At 36.4% G+C, this 12,791-nt stretch overlaps 1 long non-coding RNA gene across 1 annotated transcript in view; it reads left to right on the forward strand.

Moving 5' to 3' along the window:
* LOC147584842 (uncharacterized) overlaps positions 1–11,816 on the forward strand; it is a 272,050-nt gene extending 260,234 nt beyond the window's left edge. The window contains exon 3 of the long non-coding RNA XR_015253815.1: positions 11,737–11,816. This is a non-coding gene — a long non-coding RNA (uncharacterized LOC147584842). The remainder of the gene's footprint in view (positions 1–11,736) is intronic.
* Positions 11,817–12,791: the final 975 nt, after the last annotated feature.

The raw sequence follows: 12,791 nt of genomic DNA on the forward strand, positions 1-12,791 counted from the left end.
GAACATATGCCATTCATTAAATAAGAACAGGGCACTATGAGGTAGAAACAATAAAAAAGAACTCTCAGAAAGTAAACATGATTTTGAAAATAACTTTTTTAATGTAATAGATGTTTGAAATTGAAGTCCAGGTAATCTCCTAGAATACGGAACTGAAAGCCTGAGATATGGAAGGTGAAGAACCTAATCTAGGAATTACAACTTCTGACCAACAGGTGTTCTGGATACAGAACGAAAAACATAGGGAAAATTGTAAAATAAAGAAGCGTGAGAGTTTTTCCAGGGCTGAAAAGAGGCATGAGTCCTTCACATTTTAAGAGTCTACGGAGACCCAAGAAGAAGGAATGAAAAAACAAACCACTCTCCCTAGACAAATTACCATGACATTTCAAAACATTAAGGAAAGGGTATTAAAACTGCCACAGTGCGAAACACAGAAAATGAGAAACAGATGGGCATTGGTTGTCTCATCAACGCTAACTGCCATCAATGAAATAATGGCATATAAGTTCTGGGAGAAAATTATTTGAAACCTGGACTACTAGATCTCCCCAAGTTTCCAACGAGAGGACAAACAAAAGCCTTTTTAGCTATCAAGCGGCTCAGGACATTATCTCCCATACAACCTTTCTGAAAGGAAGGAAGGTAAAGAGTGAGAAAGTCATGGGATACGAGAAATCATCAACATGACTGAGGAGCTCAATGAACATGTTCCCCAGCATGACAGTTATACAGAATGTCTAATAAGCAAAGGATTCAAAGTAAAGAGGGAAGCCACTGGACTGAAAGAAGAAAATAATTCTTATATTATTAAGAAATGATGAAAATAAACACGGAAATGTTTCTACTCTCAAGAGGTGAGTAAAATAATTAAAACAGCTAAGAAAGCTATAAAATATGTAAGGAAGGGGCGCCTGGGTGGCTCAGTCGGTTAAGCATCCGACTTCGCTCAGGTCATGATCTCACTGTCCGTGGGTTCGAGCCCCGCGTCGGGCTCTGGGCCGACAGCTCGGAGCCTGGAGCCTGTTTCGGATTCTGTGTCTCCCTCTTTCTCTGACCCTCCCCTGTTCATGCTCTCTCTCTCTCTCTGTCTCAAAAATAAATAAATGTTAAAAAAAATTTTTTTTTTTTAAATATGTAAGGAAGACGTGTCAAAATACATTTCAAAGTAAGCTATGGCATGATTTTGAACAACAGAAGTGAAGGAAAGAAATTCCACTTAGCTTGGCTGCTTTGAATTGTTTCCTTCAAGTGACATCGCAGTCAGGACATTGTACCCACCGATATATATAATATATAATGCTAGCCCTCTATTTTGCATGTAGTTATAATTTTGCAAATAGTATTATTTTTTCAACCTTAAGAGAGAATTCATTGAAAAAACTGCAAGTGTTTGACGTAGTTATGAAACAGTATAAACTTCATTAACCTTGACTATACAAAAAGAAAAGAGGAAAGGAGAAAGGAAGTAGATACTACTATCCTCATCTAACATTGTGGGAAGCTGAGATACTATATTTAAAGTTGGTGGGGGGCACCTGGGTGGCGCAGTCGGTTAAGCGTCCGACTTCAGCCAGGTCACGATCTCGCGGTCTGTGAGTTCGAGCCCCGCGTCGGGCTCTGGGCTGATGGCTCAGAGCCTGGAGCCTGTTTCCAATTCTGTGTCTCCCTCTCTCTCTGCCCCTCCCCCGTTCATGCTCTGTCTCTCTCTGTCCCAAAAATAAATAAACGTTTGAAAAAAAAAAAAAGTTGGTGGAACAAGAAATGTAAGTTTAAACATGACCTGTAAAGTTACAGAGAAAAGCAACAGGACTGAAACACTAAGTATCAAACATTGCAACAAGGAGATAGAAACTTGGATGAGTAACGGAGGCAGATCCTCATCTTTCACAATGAGGAGTTATGTGTTGAATGTAAAATCACGCAATAGTGATTTATTATTTGGAATATAGGAAGATAACCCCCTTAAAATGTTAAAAGTGTTTCTCTTGATTATGCAATCCCAATTAAAATCCCCGAAAGTTATTTAGGGGATATTGAAAAACTTTGTCTAAGGTTTATATGGAGAGGCAAGAGACTCAGGATAGGCAACACAATATTGAAGCAGAACAAAGTTGCAGGACTGACCCTAAACAACATCAAGATTTAATATAAAGTGACAATAATCAAGACAGTATGGTATTTGCGAAAGAGACAAACAGATCAATGAAACACAATAAAGAGCCCAGAAATAAACCCACATTAATATATTCAATTGATCTTTGACAAAAGGAGCAAAGACAATACAATGAAGCAAACATCTTTTAAACAAATGGCTGGACCAACTGACCATCCATTTGCAATAAAAAATAAATCTAGACACATACCTTACATCCTTCACAAAAATTAGCTCAAACTGGATCATAAATCTAAATGCAAAACACAAAAGTATTAGACTCGTAGAAAATAACATAGGAGAAAACCTAGACGATTTTGAGTACAGCAGTGATGTTTTTGACACAACCCCAAAGGTATAATCCATGAAAGTAATAACTGATGAGCTGGGTCCCATTAAAATTTAAAACCTCTGTTCTGTGAAAGACAATGTCAAGAGAACAAGAATATAAGCCACAACCTGGCAGAAAATATTGCAAAAGACACATCGACTAGAGCACTGTTTTCCAAAATATACAAAATATACTCTTAAAACTCGACAGTAACAAAATAAACAACCCCATTTTAAAATCAGCCAAAGACCTTAACAGAGACCTCACCAAAGTAGACATACAGGTGGCCAGTCAGCATAGGAAAAAGGCTTCACATCATATGTCATCAGAGAAATGCAAATTAAAGCAACAAAGAGATACAAATACACACCTCTTAAATGGCCAAATCCGGAAGACTGACAATGCCAGATCTTGGTGAGGATGTGGAACAACAGGAACTCTCACCAGTTGCCAGTGGGAATACAAAATGCGACAGCCACTTTGGAAGACGGTTGGTGGTTTCTCACAGAACTCATGCTCTTGCCATAAAATCCACCAATTGCAGTCCTTGAAATTACCTAAAGGAGTTGAAAACATATCCACATAAAAATCTGCACATTGATGTTTATAGCAACTTTACTAATTATTGTGAAAACTTGGAAGCAACCATCATATTCTTCAGTAAGTGAACAGATAAACTGTGGTACATCCAGACGATGAAATATTAGCGCGAAAAGGAAATGAGATCGCAAGCCATGAAAAGACATGAAGGAATCTGAAATGTATGTTACTAAGTGAAAGAAACCAATCTGAAGAGGTCACGTACTTTCTGATTCCAACTACATGAGTCAAGACAGTAAAAATAAATAAATAAAATTGAAATAAAATAAAATAAAATAAAATAAAATAAAATAAAATAAAATAAAATAAAAATCAGTGGCCACTAGGGATGTGGAGTGAGGAGTGGAAAGGGGAAGGAGAAAATAGTGGTGCACAGAGGATTTTTAAGGCAGTGAAAATATACTATATAATATCATAACGATGGACATATGTCATTCTACTTTATCCAAACCCATAGAATGTGCAACACAGAAAGTGAACTGTAATATAACTTATGAGCTTTGGGTGTTTATGGTATGTCAGTGTATTTTCATTAATTGTAATAAATGTATCATTCTGGTGGTAAGGCTATGCATGGGGATATTGTGGGAAATCTCGGTGCCTTCTCAATTTTGCTGTGAACCTAAAACTTCTCCACTGAAATTAAGTCATAAAAAATAGATTTTTTTTTTTAAAAAGTGCATGTCTTTGACAACTAAAATTAGGACTAGGGCTAAGGACGGGCTTCTAATTCTTTAATACATGGATTCATTCAACAGAACCTTATTGAGTACCAACTATGTGCTAAGCCTCATTTATTATTTTAGTTTAACATTGTGAATATATTACCTTAAGAAACATTAAAAATTGGAAAAGTTAAATAAAATAAAAAATGAAAACAAGTGGCCAATGTAATTTAGCATTCATAGTATGAAAACCTCTTCTATAACTGGAAATGTTTTGAAGATCCACCTTTATGTAGTTTCATAACGTATAACTTTGATTCTAGCTAAATTACTACTTAAATTGCTTTGTCTCTGACCGGAAAGATGCAAACTAGAGCATTCATGTTTCACCATACTTTGCACTCTTTGTCACTTTCTTTGTTCACTTAACACTTACACCTAATCAAGTGTTTCCGAAACCCAGAGCCTAGATCAAGAGCGGGAAGTCTTACGGTCTAAGATTTGGATGGGGTATTTGTGGATTATTTACACAATCATTTACTTCTAAAAATAAGTGAAGGAATTTTATAACTATAGAATGAGATTGTTGACAGAGAGGAAAGAGGAAGTAGAAATTATCTAGAAGAGGCAGTTTTTAAAATACCCACAGGGGTGCCTGGGTGGCGCAGTCGGTTAAGCGTCCGACTTCAGCCAGGTCACGATCTCGCGGTCCGTGAGTTCGAGCCCCGCGTCAGGCTCTGGGCTGATGGCTCAGAGCCTGGAGCCTGTTTCCGATTCTGTGTCTCCCTCTCTCTCTGCCCCTCCCCCATTCATGCTCTGTCTCTCTCTGTCCCAAAAATAAATAAATGTTGAAAAAAAAAAAAATACCCACAGAACAGCCCCCTGCCGTGTTTGGCTTGCTGCAGTGCAGGTTCTGATAGGTCACAGGGCAAATCCAGCTTTTTGAACGATGGCTACTTGAAGAAAGGATCGATGCAACGTACTCTCCGTATACATCCAGGAAATGCACAGCCAGGAAGACGTTTTCGGTGGTATGCATTAAGAAAGACATCTGGGGAATTCTTCCACGAGGAACAAGATGGATTGGCTCTTACCTCGGGCTTCCTCGTGTCCCACCTTTCCCAATTTCTTCCGTGTTTGTATCGCGAAGTTCCAAGAAGGGCATGAGATACCATGACAATAAACAGTCTGCACAGCAGAATCCCTCCCCCGTAGCAGTGAATAAAATGAAATGTATCTCTATGAGGTCTGTTTATGCAGTTTTCCTCAGACGTTTCGTTGGCAGAACTGAAGTGTAGCTTGCCTTTTCATGACTTAGGCTCTCCTGTAAAAATTATCTTCAATACACTCTCCTTTGTATCTCTACTCCTTTGTATGTATGTATGCGATACATCCTCCTTTGTATCTGTAAACCATGATTCACTAAAAAACCAAACCTCTCCCCCAAATCCCCACCATGGACTCTCCTCCCCAGTCACCTGAGCACTTCATGTTCACTTTATTCTTCTCTTTGTCTTGTAGCTGAAGAAAAAAAATAGGAAGTTCTATTTGTAGGAAGTTCAAAATGATGTAAAACATCAAAGTCCAAGTAAGAAAACTTCGTCTAGGGCCGGAGATCGATGCATTGCATAGATAGTAATAAAGCAGGAGGAGCTCACTTTATGCAATAGAGTTGTATTATACCGTTTATTTCAATGGTTTTAGAGAAAATACGCTGCTCCATATCAGGTGCAGGGGAATCTGCAATTATCTTATGGAAACAAAAGTCTAAATTAAGATTAGATGACGAAATGAATATTTGAGCCATTAAGCGAATAGATACAGTTACTAACTGTAGTAGAAAGAGATAGAGTAGAAATAGAAAGAGAAGCAAGTATTTTTTTTAAATCAATGGGTTGATTTTCTTATGTGTAATTGACACACAATATCCTATTACTTTCAGGTGTATATCCTAGTGATGCAATACTTAGATACATTATGATATGACCCTCGTAAGTCTGGTTGCCATCTGTCACCGTACAAACCTATTATGATATTATTCATCTATATTTCTTACGCTGTATGTTACATCCCCATGGCTTCTTTGTTTTATAACTGGAAGTTTGTATCTCTTAATCCTTGTCACCTATTTTATCTGCTGTTGTCTAGTAATCAACATTTTGTTTCCTGTAACCATGAGTTTGTTTCTGTTTTGTTTGTTTTGTTTTACTTTCCACATATAAGTAAAAACATATGGTATTTTTCTTTCTTTGTCTGACCTGTTTCACTTAGCATAATGCCCTTGAGGTCCACCTGTATTTCACAAATGGCTGAGTAATATTCCAGCATGTGTGTGGGGGGGGGGGGTGTGGGGGGTACACATATACCACAACTTCTTTATTCATCCATTCATCCCTCTTCGGATGCCTAGGCTGTTTCCATATCTTAGCTATTGTAAATCATTCTGCAGTGAATGCAGGGGTGCATCTATTTCTTCAAACTGGTATTTTCATTTTCACTGGAGACATTCCCAAAAGTGGATATTCCCACCCACATGCTGGATCATATGGTAGTTCTATTTTTAATTTTTTGAAGAACCTCCGTCCCGTTTTCCACAGATGCTGCACCAGTTCACATTCCCTATCAGAATATATGAAGGTTCCCTTTTCTTCATATCCTCACCAACACGTTATTTCCTATCTGTTTTACACATATAGCCACTATGACAGCTGTGAGGTGAAATCTCATTGTGGTTTTGATTTGTAGTTCTCTGATGATTATTGATGTTGAGCATCTTTTCATGTGTGTGTTGGCAATCTGTGTGTCTTCTTTGGGGGAAAAAATGTCTATTGAATCTTCTGTCCATTTCTTTTTAAACAGGTTGTTTCTTTTTTTTTTCTTTTTTTTTTTTGACATTAAGGGATGGAAGCTGTTTATATATTTAGATATTGACCCCTTATCAGATGTATAATTGATAAATATTTTCCTTCATTCAGTAGGTGGCTTTTTCATTTTGTTAATGTTTTTCTCTGCTGTGCAGAAGTTTTGGGGGTGGATATAATCCCATTTATTTATTTTAGCTTTTCTTATCCTTGCCCAAAGAGATTGGTTCAAAAAAATATTGCTGAGACTGATGTCAGAGAGCTTACTGTCTCTGTTTTCTTTCAGGAGTTTTATGGTTTCAGGTCTTACATTCAAGTCTTTAATCCATTTTGAATTTGTTTTTGTATATGATGTAAGATAGTAGCCCAGTTTCATTCTTTTACATGTCCAGTTTTCCCAAAACCATTTATTGAAGAGACTGTCTTTTCCCCATTGTATAGTCTTACCTTTCTTATCATAGATTCACTAGTCATATATGTGTGGGCTTATTTGGGGGCTCTCTATTCTTATGCATTGGTATATGTGTCTGTTTTCATGTCAGTACCACACTGTTTTGATTACTGTAGCTTTATGGCATAGTTTGAATCAGGGAGTGTGAGAATTCCAGCTTTGTTCTTTATCAAGATTGCTTTGACTACTTGGGGCCTTTTGCAGTTCCATAAAAAATTTAGGATTCTTTGTCCTAGTTCTGTGAAAAAAGAAATGCCTTTGATATTTTGCTAGGGATTGCATTAAATCTATAGATGGCTTTGGCTAGTATGGAAAGTTTAACATTAGTCTTTTCAATCCATGAAGATAACATATCTTTCGATTTATTTGTGTTATCTTGTTTCTTTTATCAGTGTCTTACAGTTTTCAGAGTATGAGTCTTTCACCTTGGTTACGTTTCATTCCTGAGTATTTTAGTCTCTTTGGTGCAATTGTAAATGGAATGATTTTCTTAGTTCTTGTTTCTGATAAATCATTAGTAATGTACAGAAATGCAACTGATTTCAAGATGTTAATTTTGTATCCTACAACTTTACTGAATTCATTTATTACTTTTGATAGTTTTGGGTGGAGTCTTAAAGGGTTTATGGATATAGTACCATGTCATTTGCAAATAATGATTTTATTTTTTCTTTTCCAATTTGATTGCCTCTTTTTTTTTCTTTTTGTTGTCTGATTGCTGTGGCTAGGACTTCCAGTACTATATAGAATAAAAGTGGTGAGAGTGAATATCCTTGTTTTGTTCCTGATATTAGAGAGAAAGCGTTTAGCTTTTCAACATTGGGTATGATGTTAGCTGTGGACTTGTCATGTATGGCCTTTATTATGTTGAGGTCCCTTGTATCCATACCCACTTTCTGAGAGTGTTTATCGTATATGGATGTTGAATTTTTTCAAATAATTTTTCTGCATCTATTGAGATAATATTATTTCATCCTTTGATTTATTAATGTGGTATATCACACTGATTGATTTGTGAATGATGAAGCATCCTTGCATCCCTGGAATAAACCCCATTGGATCATAGTGTGTGATCCTATTGAAGTATTTTTGAGATCAGTTTTCTAATATTTTGTTGAGGGTATTTGCATCTATATTCATGAGGGGTCTTGGTCTGTAGTGTGTGTGTGTGTGTGTGTGTGTGTGTGTGTGTGTGTGTGTGTGGTGTCTTTGTCCAGTTTTGATATAAAACTCAAAAAATGCATTTGAAAGTATTCCATCCTCTTCAATTTTTTTGGAATAATGTGAGAAAAATAGGACCTAACTCTTCTTTAAATATTTGATTATTTGGTAGAATTCACCTATGAAGCTGGCTCATCCTAGATTTTTGTTTGGAGAGTTTTAGTCCTAGGTTTTTGTTCTGGAGAATTTTTTTTTAATTAGTAATTCCATTTCATTACTTGTAGCTGGTCTGTTTAGATTTTCTATTTCTTCATGATTCAGTCTTCAAAGGTTGTGTGTTTGTAGGAATTTAATCATTTCTTCCAGGTTGTCCAATTTGTTTGCATGTAATTGTTCATGATAGTTTTTTTATGATCCTTTGTGTTTGTCTGGTGTTAGTTGTAACTTCTCTTTCATTTCTGATTTTATTTATTGGTCTCTCTCTCTTGATGAGTCTAACTAGAGGTTCAATGATTTTGTTTATCTTTTCAATGAACCAGCTTTTAGTTTTATTGATCTTTTCTATTGTTTTTGAGTATTTCAGTGATTTTCACTTTGGTCTTTATTATTTCCTTTATTCTACTCACTTGGGTTTTTGTAGTGTTTATTTATTTATTTAGAGAGAGAGAGAGCAGGGGAGGGGCAGAGAGAGAGGAAGAGAGAGAATCCCAAGCAGACTCTGCACTGTCAGTGCAGAGCCCAACACAGGGCTCAATCTCATGAACCGTGAGATCATGACCTGAGCTGAAATCAAGAGTCAGAGTTGGACACTTAACTGACTCAGCCACCCAGGCGCCCCTCCTTTCTTCTACTGATTTTGGGCTTTGTTCTTCTTTTGCTAGCTCATTTAGGTATACAATTATATTGTTTATTTGAGATTTTTTTTTTGTTTCTTGAGGTAGGTCTGTATTGCTATCATCTTTCCTCTTAGAACTGCTTTTGCAGTGTCCCATAGATTTTGGAAAATTGTGTTTTCATTTTTACTTGTCTCAAGGTATTTTTTGATTTCCTCTTTGATTTCTTCATTGACACATTGGCTGTTTATTGGTATGTTTAGTATCCACATGTTTGTGTTTTTTCAGTTTTCTTCTCTTGATTTCTAGTTTCATAGTATTGTCAGAGAAGATGTTTGATATAACTTCAGTCTTCTTGAATTTATTAAGACAATCTGTTCTGGAGAATGTTCCATTTGCACTTAAAAAGAATATATATTCTGTAGTTTGGAAATGAAATGTTCTATATATAACTATTAAGTCCTTCTGGTCTAAGTGTCATTTAAGGCCAATGTTTCCATATTGATTTTCTTTCTGGATGATGTATCCATTGATGTTATGTGTTAAGGTGTTAAGTCATTTACTATTATTGTATCATTGTTAATTCCTCCCTTTAGGTCTGTTAATATTTGTTTTATATATTTAGGTACTTCTATGTTGGGTAAATAAATATTTACAAATGTTATGTCTTCTTCTTGGCTTAATCTGTCATTTTGTAGTGCCCTTTTTTTGTCTTTGTTACAGTCTTTGTTTTGAAATGTCTGATATAAGTATAGCTATCTCAGGTTTCTTTTCATTTCCATTTGCCTGGAATATCTTTTTCCATCTCTTCTCTTTCAGTATGTCTGTCTTAAATCTGAAGTGAGTCTCCTGTAGGCAGCATAGAGATGAGTCTTGTTATATATTTATATACTTATATGTATTTACATATTTATATACTTGTATATATAAATTAATATATAATATATTTTTAATATATGCTTGTATATTTACATGTATATGTGTGTAGATACATGTATATGTATAGATATATAGATATATATATGTAGATAGATAGTGGTCTATTTGACTTGATAATCACTTATGTTTTATATGCATTCCAAAAGCAGCACATTTTTACCTCCCCTCCAATTTTATATTTTTGACATGATATTTTGCATCTTTTTATTTTGTGTATCCCTTACGTACTTATTGTGTTTACAGCTGATTTGATTACTTTTGCTTTTTAATCTTTATACCAGCTTTTTAAATGGCCATCCACTGCCTTTACTATGTAAATGCTTTTACCGGTAAGATTTTTTTCATATATTTTATTCTTAGTTATGACCTTTTTTCCACTTAAAGAAGACCTTTAACATCTCTTGTAAGTCTGATTTGGTACTAATGTACTCTTTTCATTTTATTTGTGTAGGAAAATCTTTACCTCTCCTTTAACTCTGAATGATAATCTTGCTGATTAGAGTATTCTTAGTTTTAATTTTTTTTTTTTCCTTTCATCTCTTCAAATGTATCCTGCCACTCTTTTCTGGCCTGTGAATTTTTTTTTTGAAAAATAAGCTGATAGCTTTCTGGGGTTTTCTTTGCATGTGACTCTTTATTTTTCTCTTGCTGCCTTTTAAGGCTTTTGTTTTTTACAGTTTACATACTATAACATTTATGTGTTTAAATTATACAGTTCAGTAGTTTTTAGTATAATTACAGAATTCTTTTTTTCTTTTGAGAGAGAGAGGGCATGCTGCACCGGGGCCATCTTGACAGGACACCTGGAGCTTGGGCGTGGTATGGACAGGGGGGCCCAGGGCACACTGCACCCGGGCTACAATGGCAGGGGGAGGGGGTGGTCAGCTGGAGCTGGTATGGACCAGGAACCCAGGGTGTGCTGAGGTAGTTCTAGTAGACTGGCTAGAGGGACTCTGCTCCTATCCCACTATCAAGTTAGAAAGGAACTAAAAAACGGCCACCACTAGTGTCTTTGACCCCAGAACAAGTTCCCATAATTCCCTGACCTTTTGGTGAACACTCTAGGATTTGTAAATGGATTTCTTTCACTTATAGTCTAATTGCTCTTTAAACTGTTCTTTTTTTGCCGTGCTCCAGGGCGGGCAAGTCTATGCACAGGTTACCGTGTTGGGGTGACTCCTTCTCTCCTGCTCTTCTGTATGTGTACTGATGTTTATTGTTTGTTGTGCAGAAGCTGTTCCACCAGTCCTCAGCTCTTCAGGAGGAATTACTCTCTATATAGATGTAGATTCATCGATACAGAGTGTCCAGAGGAGAACTTGCATTCAGAGTCTTCTTACACTGACATCTTGGCCATCTTGGAACCTCTCCAATGGGCTGATTTTTTTTTCTCACTGTGTATCCCCTGCATTCATGGTGGTCCAACCCTAGAATACCACATAGCTATAACAATAGAAGGACTTATGTGAGAGTTAGGAGTAATCTTCACTTTCTCATACTGAAAAGGACTGATTTGGGGGATTGGGTATTGTGTTAGATTATAATCATCTAATTTACTATGTCAAAGTAGAGGGTTAAAGTCAGCCTAAATCAAGAACCAACTGTCAAATAGTCAAGAATTTCGCAAGCTGGCTGTTAAACTGTCGATAACTTGAAAGCAACCATAGGGGTGCTATTTACACCACAGAGAACAAACAGTAAATGCTATAAAGTGGGTCCTTTTTTTTTTTTACTTCCCAGAGAGCCAATGTATCAGCACACGACTGAGCGCCAAAGTCATGTACAACATCTGGAAGGAAATGAGGATGCTTCAAAGGTAGTGGCTTATTCTTCTTGAAGCGTTTCCACTCTATCTAAATAATCTATCCACCTATTGTATGACAGTGGCAGAGTGTTATTATTATTATTATCATTTTTGTTTTACATATTTGGAAACTGAAATAATGATGCATAGTAATTAATAATGCAAAGTAATCCCTATCAGGATAAAACCAGGCCTGAAGCCCAGGCTTTTGGATTTGCCACAATATTTGTGCTATTCTGGTTTTGAGATACAGCATCACAGGACTGTATTTTTTGCAATTTAGGACTTCCAATTAATATTAAGAGATGCTATATTTTCAAAATTAATAAAGGAAAGAAATCAGAATTAAATATGCCATATATCACTTAATGAGGGATGGTTGGAAATGAGAAAGTTTGAAGATATGGTAAATATTTCCTACAGATATATTTATTTGTCAACATTAGGTGAATCTTCTGCTGGTTGCTTTTGGGTATAGAAAAAAAATATCAAAGAAATGGAACACGTACATGTTTCCCTCAGAAAGATTATTTCATTATAATTAGGAATCCTGAACAGACATGAATTGCTTAAGAATGTTTACAAAGTGGGGCGCCTGGGTGGCGCAGTCGGTTAAGCGTCCGACTTCAGCCAGGTCACGATCTCGGGGTCCATGAGTTCGAGCCCCGCGTCAGGCTCTGGGCTGATGGCTCAGAGCCTGGAGCCTGTTTCCGATTCTGTGTCTCCCTCTCTCTCTGCCCCTCCCCCATTCATGCTCTGTCTCTCTCTGTCCCAAAAATAAATAAACGTTGAAAAAAAAAAAATTTAAAAAAAAAAAAATAAAAAAAAAAGAATGTTTACAAAGCAAAATAACAACAAAGGAAACGCATTTTGTTCAAACTGGAAACCTATGCACTGAGGGGTTGATCAAGGGAGGCCTCCTGGAGGGAAGGAATTTTGAGGTGTGTTTTTCAGGAAATGTCAGCTAAAGCCGAATTGATGAAGGGGACAG

The sequence above is a fragment of the Puma concolor genome, chromosome A1 (assembly GCF_028749965.1).
Source record: "Puma concolor isolate L17-30 chromosome A1, mPumCon1.1.hap2, whole genome shotgun sequence".
In the NCBI taxonomy this organism is placed as follows: domain Eukaryota; kingdom Metazoa; phylum Chordata; class Mammalia; order Carnivora; family Felidae; genus Puma; species Puma concolor.